Source organism: Ailuropoda melanoleuca, chromosome 5 (assembly GCF_002007445.2).
Source record: "Ailuropoda melanoleuca isolate Jingjing chromosome 5, ASM200744v2, whole genome shotgun sequence".
NCBI classification, from domain to species: domain Eukaryota; kingdom Metazoa; phylum Chordata; class Mammalia; order Carnivora; family Ursidae; genus Ailuropoda; species Ailuropoda melanoleuca.
Window position 1 is genome coordinate 93200018 of NC_048222.1, and position 13678 is coordinate 93213695.

Here is a 13678-nt window from a genome sequence, read left to right on the forward strand (position 1 = left end):
CCTGAGAGCAGCTACAGGGAAGAGATTTCTTATATATGGAGGGAGGAACATCAGAATAACATCAGACCTGTCCACAGAGACCTGGCAAGCCAGAAAGGGGTGGCAAGACATATTCAGGGTACTAAATGAGAAGAACATGCAGCCAAGAATACTTTACCCAGCAAGGCTGTCATTCAGAATGGATGGAGAGATAAACAGCTTCCAGGAGTGGCAGAAATTGAAAGAATATGTGACCACCAACCCAACCCTGCAAGAAATACTAAGGGGGATTATACAAAAGAAGAAAGACTCCAAGAGTAATATAGACCAGAAATTACAGAGACAATCCATAGAAAAGGAACTGTACAGACAATAGGATGGCAATAAATACACATCTTTCAGTAGTTAGTCTCAGCATGAGTGACCCTAAATGCTCCCATGAAATGGAACAGGGTTGAAGATTGATAAAAAGACAGGACCCATCCATATGCTGTATAGAAGAGACTCATTTTGAACCTAAAGGCAACTCCACACTGAAAGTAAGGGTATGGAGAACCATGTCTCATGACAACGGACTTCAAAAGAAATCTGGGTTAGCAATTCTTATATCAGACAAATTAGAATAAACCAAAGACTGTATTAAAAGATCCAGATCTTAAAGGGTCTATCCGATAAGAAAATCTAACAATTGAAATATCTATGCCCCAGCATGGGAGCAGCCAACTACATAAGCCAGGTGTTAACCAAAATCAAGAATCAGATTGACAATAACACATTAATAGTAGGGGATTTTAACACTCACTCTCAGCATTGGACAGATCATCTAAGCAGAAGATCAACAAAGAAATAAGAGCTTTGGATGACACATTGGACCAGATGGACTTCGTAGATCTATACAAAAGATTCCATCCTAAAACAACAGAATACTCATTCTTCTCAAATGCACACAGAACTTAACCCAAAATAGAGCATATACTGGGTCACAAATCAGGTCTCATCCAATACCAAAAGATTGAGATTATTCCCTGCATGTTATCAGACCACAATGTCTTGAAACTGGAACTCAATCACAAGAAAAAATTTGGAAGGAATTCAAACACTTGGAAGTTAAATAACATTCTGCTAAAGAATGATCGTTTCAACCAGGAGACATTCTTCATTCAAGAAGAACTTAAACAATTCATGGGAACTAATGAGAATGAGACACTTCAGTCCAAAACCTATGGGATATTGCAAGGGCAGTCTTAAGAGGGAAATGGATAGCCATCCCAGCCTCTCTCAGAAAATTAGAAAAATCCCAAATGCACAAATTAACCTTACGCCTGAAGGACCTGGAGAAAGAACAGCAAATAAAAGTTAAAACAAACAGGAGAAGAGAAATAATAAAGATTAGAGCAGAGATCAATGAAATAGAAACAATAAATACAGTAGAGCAGATCAATGAAACTAGAAACTGGTTCTTTGTAAGAATTAATAAGATAAATAAACCACAAGCTAGATTTATCCAAAAGAAAAGAGAAAGGAAGCAAATTAATAAAATTATGAATGAGAGGAGAGAGAGCATGACTAACACCAAGGAAATACAAATAATTATTAGGAATTATTACCAGCAACTATATACCAACAAATTAAGCAACCTGGAAGAAAAGGATACCTTCCTGGAAACTACCAAGACTGAAACAGGAAGAAACAGACAATCTGAATAGACCAATAACCAGTAACGAAATTTAAGCAGTAATGAAAAACCTCCCAAAAAACAATCGTCCAGGGTCAGACGGCTTCCTAGGGGAATTCTATCAAACATTTCAAGAAGAAATAATACCTATTCTGCTGAAGATGTTTCAAAAAAATAGAGACAGAAGGAAAACTTCCAGACTCCTATGAAGCTAGCATTACCGGGATCCCAAAACCAGTCAAAGACCCCATCAAAAGGGAGAATTATAGACCAATATTCTTGATGAACATGGATGCCAAAATACTCAACAAGATCCTAGCCAATAGGATCCAACAGAACATTAAAAGGATTATTCACCACGACCAAGTGGGATTTATTACTGGGATGCAAGGGTGGTTCAACATTTGCAAATCAATCAACGTGATAGAGTACATTAATAAAAGAAAAGACAAGAACCATATGATCCTCTCAATTGATGCAGAAAAAGCATTTGACAAAATACAACATCTGTTCCTGATTAAAACTCTTCAGAGTATAGGGATAGAGGGAACATTCCTCAATATCATAAAAACCATCTATGAAAAGCCCACATCAAATATCATTATCAAAAGCTCTCAGCTTTTCCCTTAAGGCCAGGAATGTGACTGGGATTCCCACTCTTATCACTATTGTTGAACATAGTGCTGGAAGTCCTAGTCTCAGCAATCAGAAAACAAAAAGAAATAAAAGGCATCCAAATTGGCAAAGAAGAAGTCAAGGCTTTCTCTCTTCACAGATGACATGATACGTTATGTGGAACACTCAAAGGACTCCACCCCCAAATTACTAGAACTCATACAGCGATTCAGCAATGTGGCAGGATAAAAAAAATCAATGCACAGAAATCAGTTGCTTTTCTATACACTAACAATGTAACTGTAGAAAGAAAAATTAAGGAATTGATTCCATTTACAATAGCACCAAAAACCATAAGATACCTCGGAATAAACCTAACCAAAGAGGTAAAGGACCTATACTCTAAAAACTGCAGAACACTTATGAAAGAAATTGAGAAAGACACAAAAAGATTGAAAAACATTCCATGCTCATGGATTGGAAGAAAAAACATTGTTAAAATGTCTATCCTGCCCAGAGCAATTTATGCTATCAATGCCATCCCTATTAAAATACCAGTGGCATTTTTCAAGAAGCTGGAACAAACAATCCTAAAATTTGTATGGAACCAGAAAAGACCCTGACTCACCAAAGGAATGATAAAAAAGAAAAACAAAGTGAGAAAGGCATCACGCTGCCTGACTTCAAGCTACATTACAAAGCTGTGATCATCAAGGCAGCATGGTATTGGCACAAAAACAGACACATAGACCAATGGAACAGAATAGAGACTCCAGAAATGGACCCTCAACTCTTTGGTCAATTAATCTTTGACAAATCAGGAAAAAATATCCAATGGAAGAAAGTAAGTGGTGCTGGGAAAATTGGGCAGCTACATATAGAAGAATGAAACTTGACCGTTCCTTTACACCATACACAAAGATAAACTCCAAATGGATGAAAGACCTCAATGTGAGACAGGAATCCATCAAAATCCTAGAGAAGAACATAGGCAGTTACCTCTTTGACATCAGCCCCAGCAACCTCTTTCAAGACACGTCTCCAAAGGCAAGGGAGACAAAAGCAAAATTGGGGGACTTCATCAAGATAAAAAGCTTCTGCACAGCAAAGGAAACAGTCAACAAAACTAAGAGGCAACCCACGGAATGGGAAAAGATATTTGCAAATGATGTTACAGATAAAGGACTGATATCCAAGATCTATGAAGAACTTCTCAAACTCAACACTCAAAAAACAATTAACCCAGTCAAAAAATGGGCAGAAGACATGAACAGACACTTCTCCAAAGAAGACATACAAATGGCTAACAGACACATGAAAAAATGTTCAATATCACTAGCCATTATGGAAATACAAATCAAAACCACAATGAGATACTGCCTTACACCAGTTAGAAAGGCAAAAATTAACAAGACAGGAAACAACAAATGCTGGCGAGGATATGGAGAAAGGGGAACCCTCTTACACTGTTGGTGGAAATGCAAGTTGGTACAACCACTCTGGAAAACAGTATGGTGGTTCCTCAAGATGTTAAAAATAGAGCTACCCTACAACCAAGCAATTGCATCACTAGATATTTACCCCAAAGATACAGATGTAGTGAAAAGAAGGGGCACATGCACCCCAATGTTCATAACAGCAATGTCCGCAATAGCCAAACTGTGGAAGGAGCCGAAATGCCCTTCAACAGATGAATGGATAAAGAAGATGTGGTATGTGTATACAATGGAATAATATTCAGCTATCAGAAAGGATGAATACCCACCATTTGCACAGACATGAATGGAACTGGAGGGGATTATGCTAAATGAAGTGAGTCAAGCAGAGAAAGACAATTATCATATGGTTTCACTCATATGTGAAACATGAGCAATAGCATGAAGGACCATAGGGGAATGGAGGGAAATCTGAAGAGGGAGAAATCAGAAAGGGAGATGAACCATGAGAGACTGTGGACCCTGGGAAACAAACTGAGGGTTTCAGAGGGGAGGGGTGTGAGGGAAGGGGGTAGCAGGGTGATGGGTATTAAGGAGGGTATGTGTTGTGATGAGCACTAGGTGTTATACATAACTAATGAATCACTGAACACTACATCAAAAACTAATGATGTACTTACTATACAGTGGCTAACTGAGCATCAAACAAAAAACAAACAACAAAGGGCAGCATAATCCAGTCCACAATAGAAGTAAGCATCAGGAAGTCCAAATAGAAGGGATACACAAGAACTTTTTTTATAAAAATTGTTCTGTATTTGGAAGATTTTGCCCTAAAAATAAAGCTCTAATTGGGAAAAGAAAAAGAAATTAACATCATTTATTTCTTAAGTTTCCACTGAATCTTCACTCACTTGGAACTGTATTACTTTTTATAAAATTATGTATGTGTCCTATTACGTGTGTACATATAGGAGATAGTGCCTATAGTTGCAATATAGGTAATCATTATTGACATTTCATATGTTCACATTTACATTATACTAACACTTTAAATGTGTATATCATTTGGGGCGCCTGGGTGGCTCAGTCGTTGAGCACCTGCCTTCATCTCAGGGCGTGATCCCAGCGTTTTGGGATCGAGCTCCACATCAGGCTTCTCCTCTGGAAGACTGCTTCTTCCTCTCCCACTCCTCCTGCTCGTGTTCCCTCTCTTGCTGTCTCTCTCTCCGTCAAATAAATAAATAAAAATCTTTAAAAAAAATAAAATAAAAAAAAATAAATATGTATATCATTTGTAGTCCTATATGCATATTCATGTAGATGTTTGTAAAAGTATTAAACCAATACAATCATTTTAAAAATAGACAAGATTTTTTTCTGAATTTCTTTTAATTTTGGCACCATATAAAAATGTATTATAACTTTATAAATTTATATCAACTGTATATTTTCTCTATGTACTTGCAAACAGATGCAGTCTCTCCTCTCTCTCTCTCTCTCTTTTAAGATTCTAGTGTTATTACTTTAGGGCTTACCTATAAAAAAGATTCTAGCTATGGGTGTAAAAGAATCTAGATGCCTAGAGTGGACCCCTAAACATTCTGATTTGCTGGGATTGAGGGAAGATTGAAACATCTGTACTTTTAACAAAGAATTTTAGTGATTCTGATGGTGGATATTTCTTGGACCATATTTTTGAGTATTCTGTTGTAGACAATGATCATCTAGATGAGTATCAAATATTATTTATGCATTAAATAACTTATCCCTGTTGATGACTTCAGTAACTATTAGCAGATCCTTCACTAAATTGTTGAGTGGTTCTCACTCTAAGAAGAATGCCAGAATTAAAAAAAAAACAAGAAACCTACAGTGTTCTATATTTCTCTAATTAGTTTCATTGCTGTGGGTTGTGTTTCCAAATGGAACTCTATATTTGTAACTCACATGTAGTTCCTCTCCAGTATTTCCAATTTATATGTAGCTGAGGGGACTCTGCATGGATGAAAGAAGACGTGAGCTACCCTAATAACCAACCAGGAGGTCCCTGTCTTTTTATTTGAATAAGAAGATCTCAAAGACAATGATTGAAGCAAGTTCTGCATGGAACTCCTTCAAAAGACACATAAAGGAATGGAGAGGTAATAGCAGAAGTACCCATTATCCTGCCTAAACCTGACAAGGTGTTATCCAGGTGTAGGATACGTACTTCATACCTTCGTTGTGTGTGTCAGGGGAAATAATTGCTCAATGAAAATTGGAAAATTAGTTTTTCTCAAGACTGATACGTTGGCAGACCTCATAATGTTTGGATTTGTGCCTTGAATCTTCTATTTTTTTTTTCCAATGGATAATGCATGCAATGTGCTAACATAAATTCAAAGAGTTAAAAAAACAGAGATGAAAGTAATTTTCTGTTTTGTCCCTGTACACAGACCTTTAGCTCTCCTCCTTAGAGGTAACTGTTAGGCATTTCATATGTATATTTCCAGAGTCTGTTGACTATTGCAGTGTGTGTGTCTGATGGGGGGAGGATATAAATAAATGCAGGTCAGGAAATTCCCTTGATTTTAAATTAACAGGGGACATGCATTAAAGAGTGACTTAGTGGCCTGAGTTAATGTCACTGATCAGCATATTTACCACCAGACAGTCACTTAGATAACGGAGGATATACAATATATTCTTCAAGTAAGCATGTATTCTCTCAGGGTAAAAAATGGTATTTTTAAAGCAGATATTGCTTTCAGGAGACAACAGAAATTTAAATGAGAATGCATTTTAGCATAATAAAAATCATCAGAGTTTTAAGATAACCCCTTGAGATTGTGGAAACACTGGCACCCGGTCACTTGTTCTGGCAGAGTAAAATCAGTGAATACCCTATTGCAGTAATGTGTTTGGAAAGCAATTTGGAAGTAAAAGGAGAAATTGCTTCCCTTGACTCATTCATGAAATTTCTCTGTAATATCTAAAAAGGTTTTAGAAAGATAAAAAATAATAATGGCCTAAAAGGGGCAAAGTTCATAACTGATTATTGAATAAGAATGACTTTGAAGGGGCGCCTGGGTGGCACAGTGGTTAAGCGTCTGCCTTCGGCTCAGGGCGTGATCCCGGCGTTATGGGATCGAGCCCCACATCAGGCTCCTCTGCTATGAACCTGCTTCTTCCTCTCCCACTCCCCTGCTTGTGTTCCCTCTCTCACTGGCTGTCTCTATCTCTGTTGAATAAATAAATAAAATCTTTAAAAAAAAAGAATGACTTTGAAAATAAAACTTTAATTGAATACCTATTATTTATAAGATACTATGCTAGGGTTATAAAACACTGGAGGAATTTTCATTACAGTTAAGAAAGACACATATGTGAAAATATAATCTTTGTATCTGTTTAGAAAGTGAGGCCATCCTAAGTAGAATCTGTGAATCACATTCTTTTCAGACTAAAACTACTCTTTCCTTTATGCAAAGTACAGTAGGTCTTTTCTTTAATGAGAGGGTCACTAGCAGCAGGTAGATGGGTAGTGTTCACTGTTTGGATTAGCCAGATGGTACTTTAGTACATACCAAATTTCAAGAGTTTTAGTCCTTTTTGGGGCTGTACTTCTACTAACCCTTTCCAATAGTCCACATAAATAATCTTCGGTAAAGTTATCTGTAATTGAGTAGTCTTTGGACATTAGAGTATATCACAAATATATCAACTTCTTTTAGGTAAGGTTTCTTTGTTTTATGTATGTGTATGTGTTTCTGTTTATATTTTAATGTGATGGAACTTTTAGTTAAAGAAAGGCTATAATGATTTTGAATCCAGTAAAAGGATATTTATCTTCCTTGTCTAAGTTCACAACCATTTAAGAGATAGAGAGGGAACATGATTACTGGAGATAAAAAAAAAAAAAGTTTCATTCTTGATAAAACCTACATTGGAATACACAGCTTACATCCACAGATATAATGGGCCTGTCCTCCCACCCCTTAAACTAGGTAAATTTTTCCATCAGGTCATTGGCTCAGTTGCGCAACCACAATCTTCCTCTACAGGGGCAGACCCTTGACTGCAGTGGATGAGAGCATTCTGGAATGTATACATCATGCTGAGACCTACTTAGAAAGTGAACCCTGAAGGGATTGAGCTGCATTTTCCTGGTTCCTTCTTTCAAATGCACCCATCAGATAATTTATTTTTCTTCCTTCCTAGGCAGTTGATTTCAAGACCTGAGGCAACTATAGTACAAGTAGTGCCTGGGACACTGTATTCTACTAAAAATTACATAAGTTTAAGGACTAATGGGATCATGTTCAGAGGAATGATAACCCAGTTTGAAGATGTTCCTACTGGATACATTTATGACATTAGCATCCCCAAATGATAATGTCTACAATTGACTATAATATCTGGTATAAAAACTTCATGAGCCCTAATGATAATAAATGCATATATACATACATACATACATATGTAGGTATGTACATACATAAATGAGAAAGAGGGAAAGAAGACAAATTTTTTTTGTTAAAAATGTGCTAGATATAAGTGTATATGGAATGGTAGAATTGAAAATTCAACATTTATAACTGATTCATGAAAAGGTCATCAATTAATGCTAAAACCGTTATGTCAGTGATTATTGGGGAATGGGATATTCAAATATTGGCAGAAGAAAACACCATAGATTGCAAAAGGAAAATGTACATTTACAGTGGCCAGAACTATTAGTCATTATCCTAGCCAAATGAGTACATCTGTAGTTGATTATAACTAATAGTAGGGCAATGGGATATTTTTTTCACTTTCTGATATGATGCAACATGAAGAAAATATCCTGTAGTGCATTCTTGCTAATAATGTTAATCTGAACATGCTAAATCCTATCAAAACGAAGAAAGAGGAAGGAAGTTAAAGGAAGTTAAGGGAGGGTGGGAGGGAGGGAGGAAGGATGGAAGGGAGAAAGGGAGGAAGGGAGGAGGGGAGGGGGGAGATGGGGATGAATGAAGATAGGAAGGGAAGGAAGGTAGGAAGGAAGAAAGGAAGGATTATTTTATCATTCTATTTCTGTCCCACAGCAATTTGTCTCTCTTGAATCATTTATACTACTAGCACACAGGCAGCTACAGATTTTTGTGTATTTTGTTTTAATTTATTCTTTTGCCTATTCTGTGTAGGATTTCTTACTTTTAGAAGTCAGTACATTTCAAGTAGTAATTCAAAAGTTAGTATTAATACTAGTAATAATGTTAGTATTAATAGGATTTATAAGTAAATATTATCTTGTAATTTTTCTGGTGAGGACTAATTAGTCAACACATTCCTGAAAAATTCATTTGCTTTTTAAATAGAAATTTACATGGTATGTATCATATGTATTCAATACACAAACTTCATGTAAGAAATTACATTTTTATGAAAAGCTAGTTAATTCACTGAAGGCCACTCAAGAGCTATGCTAATTAAAATGGTGCTGTTTTAGAGAGCAAAATGATGTATCCATAGCTACTCAGACTAACAGTTACAGGAAACTAGTTTGTAAACAGGGCCATCATCAGTAGAATTTTAAAGGCTTTGCTATTTTCTTTGATAATTAATTCTTAGAATTTCCATGTTCAGATCCTAGAAGGACAGCCACAAATAGTTTCCTGTTTCTGTTTACCTATAATCATTCAAAAGAGGAAAGTATAAATTTATATTATATATATTAAAATTATATTAGTAAAATATAATATTAATTTGTTTCTCTCAGTCGGTTCTTAGAAACTATCTTTTTCCTTGATGAACATTATGATGCCATTATAAAAACTGCTCTCTCAAGATTTAAAACTAATTAGGTTTACAATTATGTGATTGTATTTCCAAATGCCAAATGTAATTTGCTCTGATGAGGAATTTTCTCCCATAGACAAATGTTCAAGTTTTTCCATTGTTTAATGGCAAAATAAATAGAAAATTTCTCTTTTTGTACCTGAATATACTTTATTTAGCTTCCTTCTGTCTGCTCTGCAAATGCTCTTGTAAAACTGTATCCCATGGCAACCCCCAATGGCATTTTAGCTCCCAGTCTCCCAAGTGAGCTCATCTCTCCCAGGGAAACCACCTTAGTACTTCAAGGACAGCATTTTCAGTAATTTGGAAGGGGCCTGGTTTTTTGAGAATCCCCCCACAATTTCCATTATGGAGTATAGATATTGCATATACATTCCTTTATGCTTACAAGAAGATACTTGATTTTCACATGGTATTCGAATCATGTTTAAAACCAAGAGAATGAGTGACATTATTTTACAGAATCACTACGCTCCTGTCTGTAGACAAAGAAATGACAGATAATCACTTTTTTAATCAATGTGAAGGAAGTCTATCTGGAAAGTTAAATGAAATAAAAGCTTATACATTTTGAATTTTAGTGGGAAGAAAAAATCAAGTCTATTTATTTCATATTTATAATGCATAACTACATCAATTAACTTGTTAATTTATGCTGAGAGAATCATGGCATACTGAAAAGAGCAGTGAGCCAAAATCAGCCAACCTGGGATCTCTTCCCAGGGGGACCACTTACAGCCAGAGTGTCTGGAAGTCATTTAATCTCTCTAAGCCTCAACTTTCCAGTTTAGAGAATGGGTAAAACTTCACAGGGTGTTGTGAAGATAATAAGAGATTCTTATAAGAATTCTTCATTAATGACAAAGCACTATGCAGGGTTTATTATACCAATTTATCTTAATATATTATTATTGTGATTAGTATCTATACACAGTTAAAACTGATGGTATAGCTTTAAGCACATTTATTTAAAACAATGAGATGAAGTGAAATTCTAAATGAAATCATTGTTGGTATTTGAAATCTTGAGTGAGAAAGGCATAGTAAACTGCTTCCTGCATAATCTGTCTTTCTTATAAGCCAAAACATTCCGTAACATTCGGTATTTGAATTTAAAATTGCTTTTTGTATCTTTGAATATACATACATATTTTAATAACTGTTTTCAATTAATTTGAAAAGTGCTTTAACATTCTATTGTGATAAACTGCTATGAAGAAAAATTCATATGTGCTTAAAAATACATTTATTTTAAAAAGATCTTATTCTATTTTTTCTTCAGTTATCATTGGTGCTTAAATTTAAAATGGTAATGTTTATAAAAGTAATGCTTGACTTGTGCATTCTTATGAATCATATTCAAAACATTATTCTAATTTAATACAAATGCTTTTACAAAACTCTGGATTGTACATTACAAATACACTTGATCAAAATTTGGTAGCATAGCATTTACTTTCTAAAATAAATGTGATGATTTTAGAAAAATGTTAAAACTAGAAATTTATTTAGAACAGTAATTTCTTTATAAAACTTTTAACATTTGATTGTATCTACTGATATTGAAGAAACCATAGGAAAAAAAATCTACATTGAGCCAACATTTATGTATAATAAAAATGATATAATGAAAAAATCATTATGTACATAATAAAATCAGATAATCAACTAATTCAAAGAAAAGTTAAAATAAGTAAGTAGAAATGCATATCACTGTACTGTTCAATGACCACCTCTGAGACTTTGCCATCCCTTTGGATAATTTTTCTCAGATAATTTATTTCAACTACAAAATTAGAAGGAAAATTTCAAATAGATTTCTATTTTTGCTTACCTACAACCATACAAAATAAGAAGGTACAAATTTATGCTGCTAAAATACATTAATTTTTATTAACATATTTTGAACTATATGTTTTTTAAAACTGTATTTTTTGAACTATGTTTTTTAAAAAAGTGTTATCTAACTATTACAAAACTGCTTTATCAAGTTTTAAAATGAGTTAGATGGACAGTTATGAATTTGTATTTTTATTATTTTTTTTATTTATTTTAAACTTTATTTATTTATTTATTTGGCTCCATGCCCAGCTTGGAGCCCAATGTGGAGTTTGAACTCACAACCCTGAGATCAAGACCTGAGGTGAGATCAAGAGTCAGACGCTCAACCAACTGAACCACCCAAGTCCCCCTGAATTTGTATTTTTATTTTTAAAGGTTTTATTATTTATTTGACAGAGAGAGAGAGAGAGAGAGAAGTGCACACAAGCAGGGGGACCAGCAGAGGGAGAGAAAGAAGCAGGCTCTCTGCTGAGCAGAAAGCCTAATGGGGGCTCTATCCCAGGACCCTGGGATCATGACTGGAGCTGAAGACAGATGCTTAACCGACTGAGACACCCAGGTTCCCCAATGAATTTGTATTTATTTTTTAAAGATTTTATTTATTTATTTGACAGAGAGAGACAGCCAGTGAGAGAGGGAACACAAGCAGGGGGAATGGGAGACGAAGAAGCAGGCTCATAGCGGAGGAGCCTGATGTGGGGCTCGATCCCACAACGCCGGGATCACGCCCTGAGCCAAAGGCAGACCCTTAACCTCTGTGCCACCCGGGCGCCCCCATTACCTTTTTAAAGTAAACCTTTGATCACACCTGACAAATGAAACTCTTGCAGCATGAAGCAATACTAGACCAAACTTCAGACTCAGTGAGGGAGGTTGTTTGTCTGTTTTGTTTGCTATGGAATATTCAATACCTAGAACAGTGTCTAGTATATGGAAAGTGCTAAATCATAATTATTCAATTATTCAATTAATTAATTCAAGAGTTGAAGAGTTGAATGGATAGGTAGGAGCCTGATGTGGGGCTTGATCCCAGAATGCTGGGATCACGCCCTGAGCTGAAGGCAGATGCTTAACGACTGCGTCACCCAGGCGCCCCATGAATTCGTATTTTTAAATGACAAATTCCACTTATTGTAACAAGAGCTTCCCTTCCGTCATCTTAATCACTACTATTCTGTTGTAGAACACAAAAAATGCACATTCTAGACAGGCTAATATTTTGCTAAAATAACACTTTAGCCTTCACTGTGCCAACCTCTTCTCCTAGAGGCCTTAGAGTCTTTCAGTTAAGAGAAGTATTTAAAAATCTCAAGCCCTGCACTCTTTATCTTTCCTTTATTTCACTTTCTTTCACATTCTAAACAATCCAGTTTAAAAGCTAATTGGTGGAACCAAGCAAGATAGGCATTTATACAGAGCGGGAGTTGAGCTGTGCGACAACAGAGCAAGGTGTTGGAGTTCAAGAAGGGTAAAGAGAGCGCCTACCTCATTGTGGGGAGGGGGTGGGTGGTTGCTGGCCTGGTACAAGATATTGGACTCTGATTGTGGTGAACGGAGTGGCTATATGAAGAAAGTAATCCCGTGCTGGGTTTTGGAGCCCAGTAGAGGGAGAGGTCCACGAGGGGAAGTGGATCACAGGACATTGTGCATCTTATTTCATGTTTGCAGAACAGTATCTTTATTGTACAGTGGGATTGTTGGGCCAATAGGCAAATCCATGAACAATTTTGTAGGATATTGCAGGATTTTACTATTCTGAGTTCTCACCAGCAATGTATGTGCATGCATATGTTGTTTCCTTACAGCTCTGCCAAAGTGAGTTCCCAGGTTTTGGGTTTTTTCCCCCCAACATGGTAGATGGGAAATAGTACCTCAGGATATTTTTAAGTTGTATTTTTTTTTAAAAGATTTTATTTATTCGACAGAGAGAGAGAGACAGCCAGCGAGAGAGGGAACACAAGCAGGGGGAGTGGGAGAGGAAGAAGCAGGCTCATAGCGGAGGAGCCTGATGTGGGGCTCGATCCCAGAACGCCAGGATCACGCCCTAAGCCGAAGGCAGACGCTTAACCGCTGTGCCACCCAGGCGCCCCTTAAGTTGTATTTTTTTATTACAAGTACATGGGCATCATTCCATGTGTTTAAAGGTCATGTGTATGTAGGCATACCTTGGAGATAACTGCAGGTTCGGTTCCAGACCACCACCACAGAACAAATATCTCAATAAAGTGAGTCAAATGAATTTTTTTATTTCCTGGTGCATATAAAAGTGATTTACATTATACTATAGTCTATTAAGTGTCCAATAGCA

General features: G+C 36.1%; 1 long non-coding RNA gene across 1 annotated transcript in view; it reads left to right on the forward strand.

The window, feature by feature from the left end:
- LOC117802408 overlaps nt 1–13678 on the forward strand; it is a 287733-nt gene that overhangs the window by 242930 nt on the left and 31125 nt on the right. The window lies entirely within an intron of this gene.